Genomic DNA, 14,810 nt, shown 5'->3' with positions numbered 1-14,810 from the left:
TGTGATGACAATTTCGCTGAGGTTGTCAGGGAATGTGCCCTCTGTGAGCGTGAATTGGATCCATTGTAGAATTATGGTGCGGAACTTTATACTAGAGGTGGTAAGGAGATATGAGGGGCAATGGTTGAGGTCACAGGAGGCATGGCTGTATTTTTTGTATAATTTGTTAAATTCTGGCCATTTTATGTTTGGGAATTGAGACCAAGTTCTGTCTGCTGCGATTGCCTCTTTTCCTGTGGAGTGGATTGTGATTGGATTTTGGTTGGATGGGTTGTGTATGAGTGTGGCTCTGGTGTTGGTGATTTTATTCTTGAAATGTTCTGCTAAGATGGTGGGTGATGGTGGAGGTGTGTTGGTGGTGGTAGTGTATGGTTTGGTGTCTGTTAATTCTTTTAGTATTTGGAAAATTTTTTTGGAATCTTGTGTTTCTGTGCCTATGAGCTTGGTGTAGTAACTTTTCCTCTTGTCTTTTAGTAGATTTTTGTATTGTTTGTTGATTTTTTTCCAGTCGGTTTTTGTTTGTTCTTGATTCTTTTTTCTCCATTTTCTTTCTAGTCTTCTACACTGTCTTTTGAGTTGGAGTAGTTCATTATCAAACCATTGGTCTGATTTCCTTCTGATTCTGGTTTTGGTTTCACAATCTGAAAAGAAACCTAAGGCTGTCTTTAGGCTTCAACTAGTACAGAAACTGTACTGCTGAAAGTCCAATGATCAAGAATGTATTCAGTTGCCCTGTCATCATACATTTTGTTTATTTTTATAGAAAAGGAAGGTTTGAAATTGTTCCAAAATATTTCAATATATTGAAATTCAATAATTTTAAAAAATGAGGATGAAATAACAATCTGCCTGATATTCATCTCCTGGCTGGCTAAATAGTATTTTAGCCAATTAAGCACTAATATTCAGTACAAGAAGGCTGCTGAAATATTAATGCTTAGTGGCTAGCCTGGTCATTGGCTAAATCCCATAGTTGATTAGTACAAATATTCATTGGCTGTCCAGATAAGTTGAGTGGCCACATAAATAGCAGGTCTACCTTTGGCTTCTATATCTTAGTCGGCCAGGCAATGAATATTGGCTTAACGGCTATAATTTTAGAAGCTCCTCCCCCCCCCCAAAAAAAAAAAAATACTGGTTGCCCAGCACAAAGGAGATTGAGAGGGGACATGATTGAAACATTCAAGGTACTGAAGGGTATAGACTTAATAGATAAGGACAGCTTGTTCACCCTCTCCAAGGTAGGGAGAATGAGAGGGCACTCTCTAAAATTAAAAGGGGATAGATTCTGTACAAACTTAAGGAAGTTCTTCTTCACCCAGAGAGTGGTAGAAAACTGGAACGCTCTTCCGGAGGCTGTCATAGGGGGAAACACCCTCCAGGGATTCAAGACAAAATTAGACAATATGTAGGTAGACATATGCAGGTAGGGCTAGTCTCAGTTAGGGTGCTGGTTTTTAACCAGAGGGCTGCCGCGTGAGCGGGCTGCTGGGCACGATGGACCACTGGTCTGACCCAGCAGCGGCAATTCTTATGTTCTTCTAACCACAGGAGACAGGCTGTCTCCCATGATCTGAATAGCGGGCCCAATATCTTAAAAAATGATTTAAAAAGAAGTCTACCTGAAAGAAGAGTTAACTGTATCTACTAAAACTTACAGGCCAATTCTATAAATATACACCTGTAATTATGTGCCATGTTTATGCAAAAATGCAGGAAAAAGTGCCATTTATGTGTGACAGCACCCCTACTGCAACAGCCTCTACCTACCATGCCCAAACAACATGATAAAACAACTACAGACTGTTCAGAATACAGCCATCAGACTCATCTACTCACTTAGCAAATTTGACCACATTACCGCCGCCTACATAGACTCTCACTGGCTTCCGATAAAAGCAAGAACTCAATTCAAATTCTACTGTCTTCTATTTAAAGTAACCCATGGTACTGCTCCCAGTTACCTAAACAACCGCCTATACCGCTACTGCACACCCAGAACAAGGAGAACTCAAAATCTTTTTACCTTCCCCCCTCACAATGGCACCCGACGCAAGAAACTATACGACAACCTTCTAGTGACACAGGCAGCGAAAATAGACCCTACCATCACCAAACTGATGAGCAAAACAACAGACATTAAAGTGTATCGAAAAGAAATCAAAACAATTCTGTTCAAAAAGCACTTCCCTACTTACTAATCTCCTCCCAACTCATACATGCTTTCCCCCCCATGTTAACACATTAGTTAACCCCTCGAACCGTACCTACCAATATATATTCAGAAGCCTAAATAAGCACCCTCCATCAGTATCCAATAAACTTCTTCCTTCAATGTCAGATAACGTTTTCTGTTACCCAAAAATATTCTCCACTGTATTCTGCAATTTACTTGAATCTTTGCTATACAATTCTCTTGAAAAAATCCAGATATCTTCTATTTGTAACTCTCTACTGTAACATGTATCTACATGAATCTTTGTTATGTAATTCTCTTGAAAATGTCAAGATCTCTTCTAATTTGTAATCCGCTTAGAACCGCAAGGCACAGGCGGAATAGAAATCATTAATGTAATGTAAATGCTATTCTATAAGGCAGTAGCTACCAAACCTGTCCTGTGGGGAACCCGGTCAGTCAGGTTTTCAAGATACCCACAATGGGGTGCAGTGAATGCAAATCTAACTCATGAATATTCATTTTGGATATGCTGAAAACCTGACTGGCATATATTTGCCAGTCCCCCAGGACAGATATGGCAACCACTATTATGTGGACATGTGTAAATGGTATAGCATGGAACTGCAAGAGTAGCATATATGTGAAGAGTATGGGCAGGACATGGGTATATCTCCCACTTATGAACTGAACTAATGCCTGTGCTAATTATGCCCCTTTATACCTGCCAAAGAGCTGGCATATATGAACTTATATGTATTTACTGTAGGTGTGCTGAAGCTAGTATTCTATAAGGTCACTCGGTCGCATGAGTGTCTTTATTGAATATGCATTATTGGGGTGCCTAAATACAAGCAACCTATTACAGAATTTCCACCTTTGCGCTATCAGACTCAGATTTAAGTAATGTCTTCTCTTGATGTCTTTCTGTGCCAACTGGAAGACTTTATTTTCCCCTCAACTGAGATTGTTAAAGAACCAATGGATAATAGGACAGGGAGAAACTAAACCCCTTATACAAAACTGTGTAAGAGTTTTTTAGTGCTGGCTGAATGTTCTGCGCTGTTCTGATGGCCATAGAGTTCTTATGAGCATTAGAACAGTGCAGAGCATTCAATGCACCAGCCGGTGCTAAAAATCTCTTGTGCGGTTTTGTAAAAAGGAGGGGGGGAGGTAAAATTCTATTTCTTAATCAGCTTTACTTTAAAAGACAACTACTTAACTTTTTTCAAAACATAAGGAGATTTACCTTTCTCCTGTATTTAATCAAACTCTTTAAGAGTCATCCATCAGTATAGGTGAACCTTTACTTTAGAACTAATTAAATAATAGATCATCCTAAAGCATCCATAGTCACCTCCACGATAGACATACAAATAAGATTATTTTATGAGTGAAAAACAAGTTTCAAATATATCCCACAGAATATAATAATCTTTAATAATTAGAATGGTAACAATCTGTAATAAAGATCAAGAATAATAGAATGGTAATAGTCTGTAATAAAAAATCATGAACAGAAAAGCATGACAACAAAATTTGGGGCTTCCCAATGGTAGGAAGGTGACAAGCATGCTGAAATCTCTTACAAGCAACATTTAAGGATAGGCCAATAACCATGAAGACAGAATTCCAGGAGAGAAATCACCACAAACAGCTAAGGGGTCCTTTTACTAAGCTGCCATTATGTGGGTTCTTCCCATGACTTAAGGCCACTTTTACCACTAATTTTCTTTTTTTTCCCTATTAACTGCTATGCACTAATGTTGACATTAGCACATGGCCATGAAAAAGAATTGCATGGGGGCATTTACCATTTACCACATGGGAACCAGTTAGGGTGCAGTAACTGATTAGCACAGGAATGCCTGTTCGCTACCTCCTGACATGCCTCCTCCAAAAAACACATGCATATTTGGAACGTAAAGCAAGATGCCTGAGCGCATCACACAGCATGCCATTTTAAGCTGTGGTAAGTGTGCACCTTTTATGAAGTTGGGTTAGTTTTTTTTTTTTAAATCACAGGCCGTGACAATAAAAGTTTTGATGCTCATAGAATTTCTATGAGCATCAGAGCTTTTATCGTTGCGGCCTGCATTAAAAATTTTTTTATGTGGCTTCATTAAAGAGTGTGTGTGTGGGGGGGTGGGGGGTTAATAAATAGTTCTCTAGACTCCTCCTATATGGAATTTGTAAATTTGAATCATGCTACAATTTAATTGGTTCCAAGAAAGAGATCAAACACTGATTAGCTCAAGAAAAGAAATATACCAATGTACACGTCCTTTACTGTTCTTCAGAGAAATCGATAGATCAATGTGGTTATAATTAGTGGCACTATGTGAAGTTAATATATATCTTTGTCTAGCTTTGGAAGGAACAATTTTATTTATTAATTTCTGCAGTATGGTATACAGTTGTGTGCGAAAGCAAATATCTTTGGTCAAACTGCATGTTTCAATGAATGACTGAGTTAACAGATCATGGCACAGCATCTTCATGGTATAAAGCTAAACATGACATCTTTCTGCAAATATTGGTGTATAATTACTATTTGCTGATTCTAAAACATAGAAACAGAGAAAAGGGAAGGCAGCAAAAGATTGAATTTAATTTTAAAAATGTTAATTTGACTGTTGCAAAAATCTGGACAACCTTCTAGCTGATGCATTTCTACTTTTAAAAGTTAAGGCCCCAAAATTTTGTTACTCAACAGGTCTTCAATTAGTCAAGTGAAGAAAAGCCCATGAATGAACAAGTTCTGTAACCTTTCAACCTCACTGCCTGCTTACAGCAACCGTTGGCTCCTCTAAATAGCAGAGAAAGGATTTTTAACAAATTTCTAACATTTCCAGCTAGCAATTTCAACGGCCAGAAATGGAAGTTGCATGAAACTGTTGGAAGTCAAGGCAACAAGATAAAATCTGGAAGACCAAATAAAAAATCTCTAACACCAATATCCAAAAACTAGTCAGATCTCCCCAATATAACTAATAAATCACTGCAGATGACATGCTGATAAGTTCAGAGTTGCTTACGCAACAATGATCTGCACGGAAGAGCTGCCAGCAAGAAACCTTTTTTACAATCTCATCACAAAAGTCATCATCTAGAGAATGCAAAAGAAAACAATGAAAAGTCAGAAATGTTTTGGAGCACAAAGGGCAATTCTATAATCTAGGTATCTACATTTGTGTGCCCCTTTCACGCATAAACTTTTCAATGCTAGCACTTAGTATTCACTTATGATAAGTGTACACTTACCTGCAAAAATGCCAGTTCTGTTATCCTCCCTGTCTCCTCAGTTTGCAACTTCTCTCCTTCATTGTGCACATCTAACATCCTGCTAAAACCTGTTATTTCCTTCTCTCTAACATCACCAAAATGTCTCTCTTCCTTTCTGAACACACTACCAAAGCCTGATCCACACTCTTATCATCTTCTATTCAGCCTACTACAACCTGTTCCTCACAGGTCTCCCACTGAACCACCCCTCTCACCTTCAATCTGCACAAAATTCTGCTGCATGACTTATCTTTTGCTGGTGTTACTACAACCCCTTTCTTCATAGTGACATAGCTGCACAGAATATGACAGCAGATAAAGTCCCCAATGGTCTATCCAGTCTGTTCAACAGTTACACTCTTAAAATTTCATGATTAAATTAAAGTGTCTTTTTTCTTTGTTATTTCTAGGCCATAGACCAGTGTCTATCAAACTTTTTTTTAGCTCTAACACATTAAATGGAGCAAATGTTTTTCACAGCACATTATACCATATATACTCGAATATAAACTGTTGGCCCAAAAATGGGGGACCCGTTTTATATTTGGGCTAGCGTCCACCCAATCCACTCCCAGACTTATTGCAGGTTTCTGCCGGGCCACCAGGCTCTACACCCGGTCCCCCCTCCCTGCCCTGTCCAATGTACCTCCTCTGCCACTGGAATCCCTGGTGATACAGAGGTATAGCGGGAGCACGAGAGCCAGAAGGCCTTGAGAATGCGAAGAATGATGCTTGTCTGGGCGGTTGTATCCTTACAAAGACCGACGCTCTTAACATTGACAGACTATGCAACGTACGTGCCATCTATTCTAGTATATACCTATGAAGGGAATTTTTTTTTTAAAAGTAAAATTCTAGAATGTCTCGTGGCACACCCGGAATGTCTTCAGAGCACACCACTGTGCCATGGCACACAGTTTGAGAGACACTGCCATAGATTTTAGAAGTCTGCCCAATAGTCCTTAGATTGGAGTTACCATTCAAGCTCACTCCAGCTTATCCAAACCATCTCATCGTTTGTGGGATTCAGATTGTGAAAGTCTGTTCAGCACTGTCCTCATGTTCCAAATTGCTGGGGCTCCCATCAAAGCCCTCCCAAGCTCATCCTAAACCAAACTGCAATATATGGGACACAGATCATACAAGTCTGCCCGTACTAGCTTTAGAACTAGATTCAATAAGCAAACCGATCGTGTACCGATTGGTTTGCGACCCGATTTTACTCCAGCCCGATTCACTTACCTCTGTGCTGATCCGATTCTGATCTGTGCATGCAAATGAGGGGAACGACATGCAAAGTAAGCAGGGACGCGATTCACTAAAGAAATCTTGGAAACCGACTGGGCTAGCCGATCAACACAAGAAGTGACTGCTGGGGACCAGTCGCATATGTCCTTTCCGACTGTCCTCGGCCTGAAATCCCAGCCCTGCAGCCCCATGGCTGCCGCTCTGCTCTCTGCCCCTTCCAGCCAAACCCTGCTCTTGACGCTCAGACTCTCCTGCTCTCTGCTGCCCTTCCCCGTAGTGCGAGCCCGTGGTTTTAAAGCGGGGCTGCACTGTGGGGAAGGGCGGCAGAGAGCAGAAGAGTTGGGGCGGCAAGAGCAGGGCTCGGCTGGAAGGGGCAAGGAGCATAGCTAGTGAATCTAGCTGGGGCAGTGAATTTGTGTCAGCGAAAGGGAAGAGATTTCTGCCACCAGGGATCACCCTTCCCTGGGAGAGCAGGAGAGTCGAGGCCAGTAAAAAATCCCCCCAGCGAAAATGGACACCAAACGCATACACAGAACATCTACAGGGAAATCAGATGGTCTGCGCATGTGTCAGGATCGCACACTAGCGATCCGTGCGGTCGGAGGGTGCATTCCTTCGATCACCCTCAATTTAATTTTTCTGTTTCGTGAATTGGTCAGGCCTGCACGGATTGGCCACGGATCGGGCAAGGAGAGTCAGGTTAGTGAATCTAGCCCTTAGTCCTTCAATTTATACCATTCATATTCTAATTAGAGATCCTCTGTTTTCATCCCATGCTTTCTTAGCTCCATATCTGTTTCTGTATACAATTCAGACTCCTCTTATTGACTTACAAGTGCATTCATTCTGCAGCTCCTCAGTATGTAATGTAATGTAATGTAATTTATTTCTTATATACCGCTACATCCGTTAGGTTCTAAGTATCTCTCCTTTCTTATCGCTCTCCTCAGAAACTCTGTCCATCATGCAAATCACTCTTATCTGTACCTTGTTGCTCCTCCGCTAACTTCAGAATTGTTTCATCTTGCTGCACCATACCACTTGGAATATATTCCACAAGTTGGGGAGTGTGGCCTATTGGTTAGAGGTGCTGCCTCAGCACCCTGAAGTTATAAGTTCAATCCCAGCCTGCTCCCTGTGACCCTGGGCAAGTCACCCAACCCTCTATTGCCCCAGGTACCACAGTTAGGTTATGAGGCCTGCCAGGACAGATGGGGGAAATACCTTAGGAGTAACTGATTACTGTTCAATGTATTGATGAAAAGGCAGTTAATAAATTCCACTCTATATATCATGCTCCATCTCTGGCTACATTCAAATTCAAGCTAAGAACCCACCTCTTTGAGGCTGCTTTTAACTCTTTATTGCTTATTCACCTGTTCAGTACAATGTTGCTTTAATCAGGTCCATAATAAATGGAACTCCCTAATCCCTTATTTGTATCATTGTCTATCTCAGTGGCGTACCAAGGGGAGGGAGCGGTCCGCCCCGGGTGCAGCCTTAGGGGGGTGCACAGCCGGCCAGGCCCGGAAAATTCTACCAGGCCGATCAGCCTGCCTCTCCCCGATGTCAATTCTGCCATCGGAGAGGGAGTTCGGGCCAGCCAATCGCTGCCTAGCTGGGCGGAACTTCCTCTCCGACGGCAGAATTGACGTCGGGGAGAGGAATGCTGGTCAGCCCGACGCAGGGATGACACAGGGAAGGATGAGGCCGCAGCAGCTTTGGGGCATGTTACCCGATGGCAGCGGCAATGGCTTGGGGGAGGGCAGGGAGAAAGAAAGAAAGGAGGCAGGCAGGGAGACAGAAGGAAAGAAGGGAAACAGAGAAAAAGAGAGGGGGCATGAAGAGAGAAAAAAAGAAAGGGAGGCAGGGAGAAAGAAAGGGCAGGGAGAGAGGAAGAAAAAGTTGGGGGAGGGAATGAGGTCTGGAGGAGAGGAAGCATACAGGCTGAATGAAGGGAAGAAAGATTTGAAGCACAGTCAGAAGAAGAAAGTGCAACCAGAGACTCATGAAATCACCAGACAACAAGGTAGAAAAAATGATTTTATTTTAAATTTAGTGATCAAAATGTGTCTGAATTTATATCTGCTGTCTATATTTTGCACTATGGCCCCCCTTTTACTAAACCACAATAGCGGTATTTAGCGCAGGGAGCCTATGAGCATTGAGAGCAGCCCTGGGCATTCAGCGCAGCTCCCTGCGCTAAAAACTTCTATTGTGCTTTAGTAAAAAGGAAGGGGAGGATTTGTCTATTTTTGTATGATTGTTACTGAGGTGACAGTGCATAGAGTCATCTGCCTTGACCTCTTTGAAAAAACCCCAGAATAGGAATGATAATTAACATTTTCTCAGCGTACAGTGTACTTTCTGGTTTTTTTTTTAATTTTATTGTTGATAGATCATTTTGACTTGGTCATTTTAAAAGTAGCTAGCAAGCCCAAAAAGTGTGTGCACCCCTGAGCTAGAGCGTTGAAGCTGCGTGTTTCTGCCGTAAAAGTCATATCTGATGCAACTGGAAGTTGCATCAGAGACGACTTTCACGGCAGCCATATGCAACTACAACGCTCCGGCTGCTGTAAGAAGGCAGTTTAGACATCGCCGGCCACAGGGCAGGGCGGTTTGTCTGACCAGGCCTGTTGTCCGGGCCGGGGGGGAGGGGGAAGCGCCACAAAAGTAAGGGGCAGAGAGGGAGAAAGGGAGAAAAAGTGGGGTGGAGAGAAAAACAGGGTAAAACAGAGGGGGGAAAAGGACGCTGAAAGCACATGGAGAAGGCAGAGTGGGAAGAAGATGCTGAATAGAAATGGGGAACAGAGAGTGGGGAGAAGATGCTGAAGGGAAATGAGGAACAAAGAGTGGGGAGAAGATGTTGCAGGAAAATGGGAAAGAAAGAGTGAGGAGAAGACGCTGAAGGGAAATGGGGAAGAGAGAGTTGGGAGAAGACGCAGGCAGGGAAGAAGACAGAGATGCCAGACTATGGGAGGAGCGGAGGGAAGAAGATGGGTGCCAGATCAATTTGGAAGGAGGGAGAAAGGGAGAGGCACAGTAACAGAGCAAATGGAAGATGCAGAGAGAAGAGAGACAGTGGATGGAAGGAAGAGAGTAACAAGAAGATGAGGAAAGCAGAAACCAGAAAAGACAAAGGTAGAACAAAAATTTTCTATTTATTTATTGCTTTAGGAGACATGTGTCACTGTTTCTGTGGTGTTGCATTGTATGCAGAGTCCAGCTTCTTGCTGGTTCAATTTAATCTTTGTTTATGTATTTCTATTTTATCCCCCCCCCCCCCATTTTACAAAACTGTGGAGCATTGTTTAGCGCCAGCCGTGGTGGTAGCAGCTCTGATGCTCAGAATTCTATGAGCGTCAGAGCTGTTACCACCGTGGCTAAAATCCACACTACAGTTTTGTAAAAGGGGGAGGGGTTAGTTTGTGATGACGTATTCCATACTAGGCAAAGGTGTTTTCTGTGTTCTGTGTGTTCGAAAGACATGGTTTTCTGTTAGGATTGACGGTGTAGGATTGATCTGTACTAGTCTGGCTTGTTTAGTTTTACAATGGGTGTATTGATGTTGTACTGCTCACTGCAGTATGTAAGATGTTGCCTTTTCTTAGGTACTCATGTGTGACATGTGGCTTGTTACTAAAAATCATGTTTTTCATACAGATGGGGGGGGTGCCAAAAAATGATGGGCCCCGGGTTTCACATATGCTAGGTATGCCACTGGTCTATCTTAAATAAATTATAACCTCCCCTCCTTAAGCCCCTTATCACCCCCCTCTGTAGATCCTTTAGGCTTACCTTAACATTCCAAACTGGTCTAGTAGGATCTTTGGGCAAGTACAAGCTCCATTTTATCCTGTCCATACCATGGGACTGATTCTTACATGTTTATCTACAGTGCTGTGTAAATGTAGTACCACTCTAAAAGTGATAAGTAATGGTACTACCAGGAAGTACTATTCTGGAATGCTCCATGTCACACAGGGCTGAATTCAGTAAATGGCACTCACAATTTGGTCGAACTCAGAATAGTGGAAAAGTCCAAAAAAATGATTGGTGTTCTCAAGATATGACACACAATTCTTTATTTATTCATTACATCATATATCATCTCGACATGCGCATGTTTCGGCCAAAGAGGCCTGCATCAGGAGCCTCACAAATCTGTATAAAGGTCATAAGATTGCATCCAATGTTCAATACAAAGTCACATGAATTACGCTGTAAAAAATGCCAATATTTGCCAACTGCATACTTACAAATGGTGGCGATTTTTACAGCGTGATTCATGTGACTATATATATTGAACATTGGATACAATCTTATGACCTTTATACAGATTTGTGAGACTCCTGATGCAGGCCTCTTTGGCTGAAACATGCACATGTTGAGTCGATATATGGTTTAATGAAGAAATAAAGAATTGTGTGTGATATCTTGAGTTCACCGGTCTTTTTTTGGACTTTTCCACTATTCTGAGTTCGAGTGTTGTGCTTGTGGATTTGACACTCTTGTGTTTTTCTACTCACAATCTGGTGCCATAAAAATGTGGCACTAAGCACGATTCTACAATATAAAGGGCACGCACCGTTTATAGAATCTCGCTTAGTGACAATTCCTGCATCTAACTTTAGGTTCCAGACTTATGCCTGCTGAAACCTGCTGTAAATGCTGCCACCCAAGTTAGGCACATTGAGGCGGTATTCTATAATTATACAATAAATATAGAATACCCCCAAATAAATATAGATGTCCCCCAAACACATCCATGGTTACACCCCTTTTTGAACTACATGCAAGTAGTTAGGTGCCAAGCTTTACAATTTTGGGGGGTACTCTGTGCATTTCCAGACATTACTTGAATATTATGAAATATGCAAAGCAACTGGAAAATCAAAAGTAAATATCAGATGGTTATAATAACAATCACATGTAAATCAAATGGCCAGTAAAAGCAGTGCCACTGCTTGCATAGGATCACATGAAAGGCTGTCCTAAATTTGGTCAGTTAGCTATGCAAGTGCTGGCACTGAATCAGTGGCGTAGTAAAAGGGGAAGGGGGGGGAGGAACACCCTGGATGCTGTCTTCACGGGAGCTGCCGTCGCTAGCATCTCTCTTCCTCTCTGCTCCTTCGTGCTCCTCCTTAAATGTTCACTAGCGTGAGTAGCATCTTCCAAATTGCTGCTCGTGCCGACCTCGGCTCCCTTCTGACGTTACGTCCTGGTCGCGGGACTTGGACATGACGTCAGAAGGAAGCTGAGGCCGACACAAGCAGCAGGTAGAAGATGCTGCATGTGCAGGCAAATATTTCAAGAGGTACACAGGGTGCTCAAGTGTCGGGAAGAGTGGGGGGCACACGGTATGATGGTGCAGGGCACCACCACCCCAGATGCTAACCTCTCTCGCTACGCCACTGCACAGAATATTGGCCAGTATCTGCATGGCTTCTGGGTTGTGGCTAAAATACTGCTCATTGATCTTCTTTATTCCAGTCCCTGAGATAAGAGGCACCCTCTCCTGGACCCTCCCCCCCCCCCCCACGGAGTACAGCACTGATTTCTGCCCTCCCTAAATACAGATCCCCCCCACCCACCCTCTGTAGATCCCCTAGGCTTACCTTAACATTCCAAACTGGTATAGTAGGATCTTTAGGCAGGCACAATCTCCATTCTGTCCTGCCCAGACCAGCTCCAGCTTCAAAATATTTGCTGTGACCTCTAGCAGTACTCTGCCACCAGAGGTTGCAGTAGCCATTTTGGCGCTTCTGCCTGCATGAGTAGGAGTGATTGGGGATAACACTCCTGCCCGAAGACTCTAATAGATTACAGGGAATATTAAGGTAGTCCTGAAGGAGCCTATGAGGGAGTTGCTTAAGAAGGGTGGTGCTGTACTTGGAGGAAGGGGTTTAGAACTGGAGTGGGGAGAATTGGAAATCCCCTTATGTGGGTCCTGGTTGATAGTCACATAAATCCCAGCAGCCAGCACATGTGCTGTAAAACTCAGATATTCAATGGCAGTGCCCAGACATGGCCTGACCCTGAATACTGGGTTTAATTTTTCATAGAACATTCTAAAAGTCACAGTATACATGTACTGTTGCTTTCAAAATGATCTGACAGCAAACAGAATCTGTAGACCTTTCAGCTATGTGTGCTGGTACTTTAAAGTTATGAGGGTGATTTCTGACAGAAATTTTATGTATAAAGTATACTTTACACAAGTAAAAGGCCTCATAAAATTATTCCACAGGTTATGTGGATAGATATACAGGTGGTGACAAGAATGCCTTAATTTTAAATGACTCACATGTAGACATTGTCTGGGGTAGGGGTTACACATGGAATCAGGAAATACCTGTACATCATATAAAACATGCACCTATGTGTGAACCTTACCTGTGTATATTCACACTAGGGTTACCATATTTTTCTCTGGGAAACTCCGGACACATGACCCTGCCCTGTTCCGCCTCCAGCCCCGCCCCCACAAAGCCTCCTCTCTTCTTCTGGACAAGCTCCAGCCATGTTCAAGTTCAAGTTCACTTTTATTTGATGAATCGCCTATAACACTTTCTAAGCGATGTACAATTTAAATCATATATGTCTGGAGGGCCTACAGCTTGCGCGGATGTGACCGGAGCTCTCCAGATATGACCGGAGCTCTTCGGGGCTTTCCAATACATGGTTTTGGAAAGTCCATCCGGGAGTCTGGACAGTCCTCTAAAAAGAGGACAGGTCTGGGTTTTCACAGATGTCTGGAGTGGTAACCCTAATTCACACTCACTTCTAAGTAGGTGGAAATGTGCGAGGTATGTGGGTAGAGAAGCATTTTAGTCACAATTTTGCAGGTTTGCGAGGCTATTTTATAAACACACATGTACGTTTATAAGATAGCCTCAAAACAGATGCTTACCTAAACTTCCAACCTAGGCAAACTGTTACTAACTTGCCCTCTATAGTGCACCATGCTGTTTGACAGGAAATTCATAAGAGCTGCCTTTCCCCTAGTTATCTTATGCACTGACACCTCTATGGGAAAATCAGTCTCAGTGTTGTCATCTCTGTTCTGTGACATAAAGAGTGTTTGATTCAGTCCTGGCTCCTATCCCTCTGCACAACAAACACCAGACGGCGTTGGGACAGGTGTTAAGACGCCCAACCAAATAAAATTCTCCTGATTATCATAAGACACTGCAACCTCAGCACGTATCGTTTTGACACTTGAGAAATGCCGGACATGCTCAGATACTGAAAACAAATCATAGTCACTTATACTGCAAATAACTCATAGCTACAGCAGAGACATTAAATCTGTGACTCAGCAGCCACATGCAGTCCTTCAGGCTCCTCAGTGTTCCGATTTTTCACCACGAGATTTTGAGTTGAGAGATGGAAGAAGCCTGAGATGAAAGGAAGGCACATCTGAGCACGGCTGTTTGAGAATCTGCTCTCTGTGAATGTGACTCAGTAAGTGAAAAAGGATGGGCATCATGAATTTGGCCACCTAAGTATGCACATTTAAACCCGCAGTCCTTCCTCTCACCATCCTAACTCATTTCACCATGGCATACTGCTCCATACTCATTATGCACAGGGTGTACAATACAGTATCCTGCAGCATTTCACAACACCTATTTAAAAAAACAGATCACCTGAAAAGAGGCGTTCTACATATGCCTGAGAAAGGCTCTTGCTTTTGTTTAGCAGGGCAAGGAGATATCGATAGATGAAATAGGGCAACACTTATAGGGGAAGAGAGCGCTGTTTCAAGTACAGGTTACTTATAGGACCTGTGAAGCTAATACGTTAAATAGAAATCTAGAAGGCAATATATAGGCCGCTGTGGTAAGAGTCTAGATACAACAAAAAAAGGCAGAAATAGTCAAAACAGGTTCACCAAGGGGGCGCTCAGAGTCAAAACTGTGCACACCACACAAGCCACGTAAAGACTGGCATGGATAATATCATAATTAAAGGGTGCTCTCAGCGTGAGCGAGCAGCGACGGGAGACAAGCTCCAACGCTTCACAGATCAGGTAGAGGTAGAATACCCCCACCCGTGGTAAGAGTCTAGGCAGTCACTTCCAGTTGCAGGCTGAACT

General features: G+C 42.8%; 1 protein-coding gene across 4 annotated transcripts in view; it reads right to left on the bottom strand.

The window, feature by feature from the left end:
- Positions 1–14,810, bottom strand: part of PPARGC1A (PPARG coactivator 1 alpha) — a 260,571-nt gene that overhangs the window by 40,380 nt on the left and 205,381 nt on the right. The gene's annotated exons all lie outside the window — the stretch shown is intronic.

Source organism: Geotrypetes seraphini, chromosome 1 (genome assembly GCF_902459505.1).
Source record: "Geotrypetes seraphini chromosome 1, aGeoSer1.1, whole genome shotgun sequence".
Classification (NCBI taxonomy): Eukaryota; Metazoa; Chordata; class Amphibia; order Gymnophiona; family Dermophiidae; genus Geotrypetes; species Geotrypetes seraphini.
This window is presented reverse-complemented; position numbering and strand designations above follow the sequence as displayed.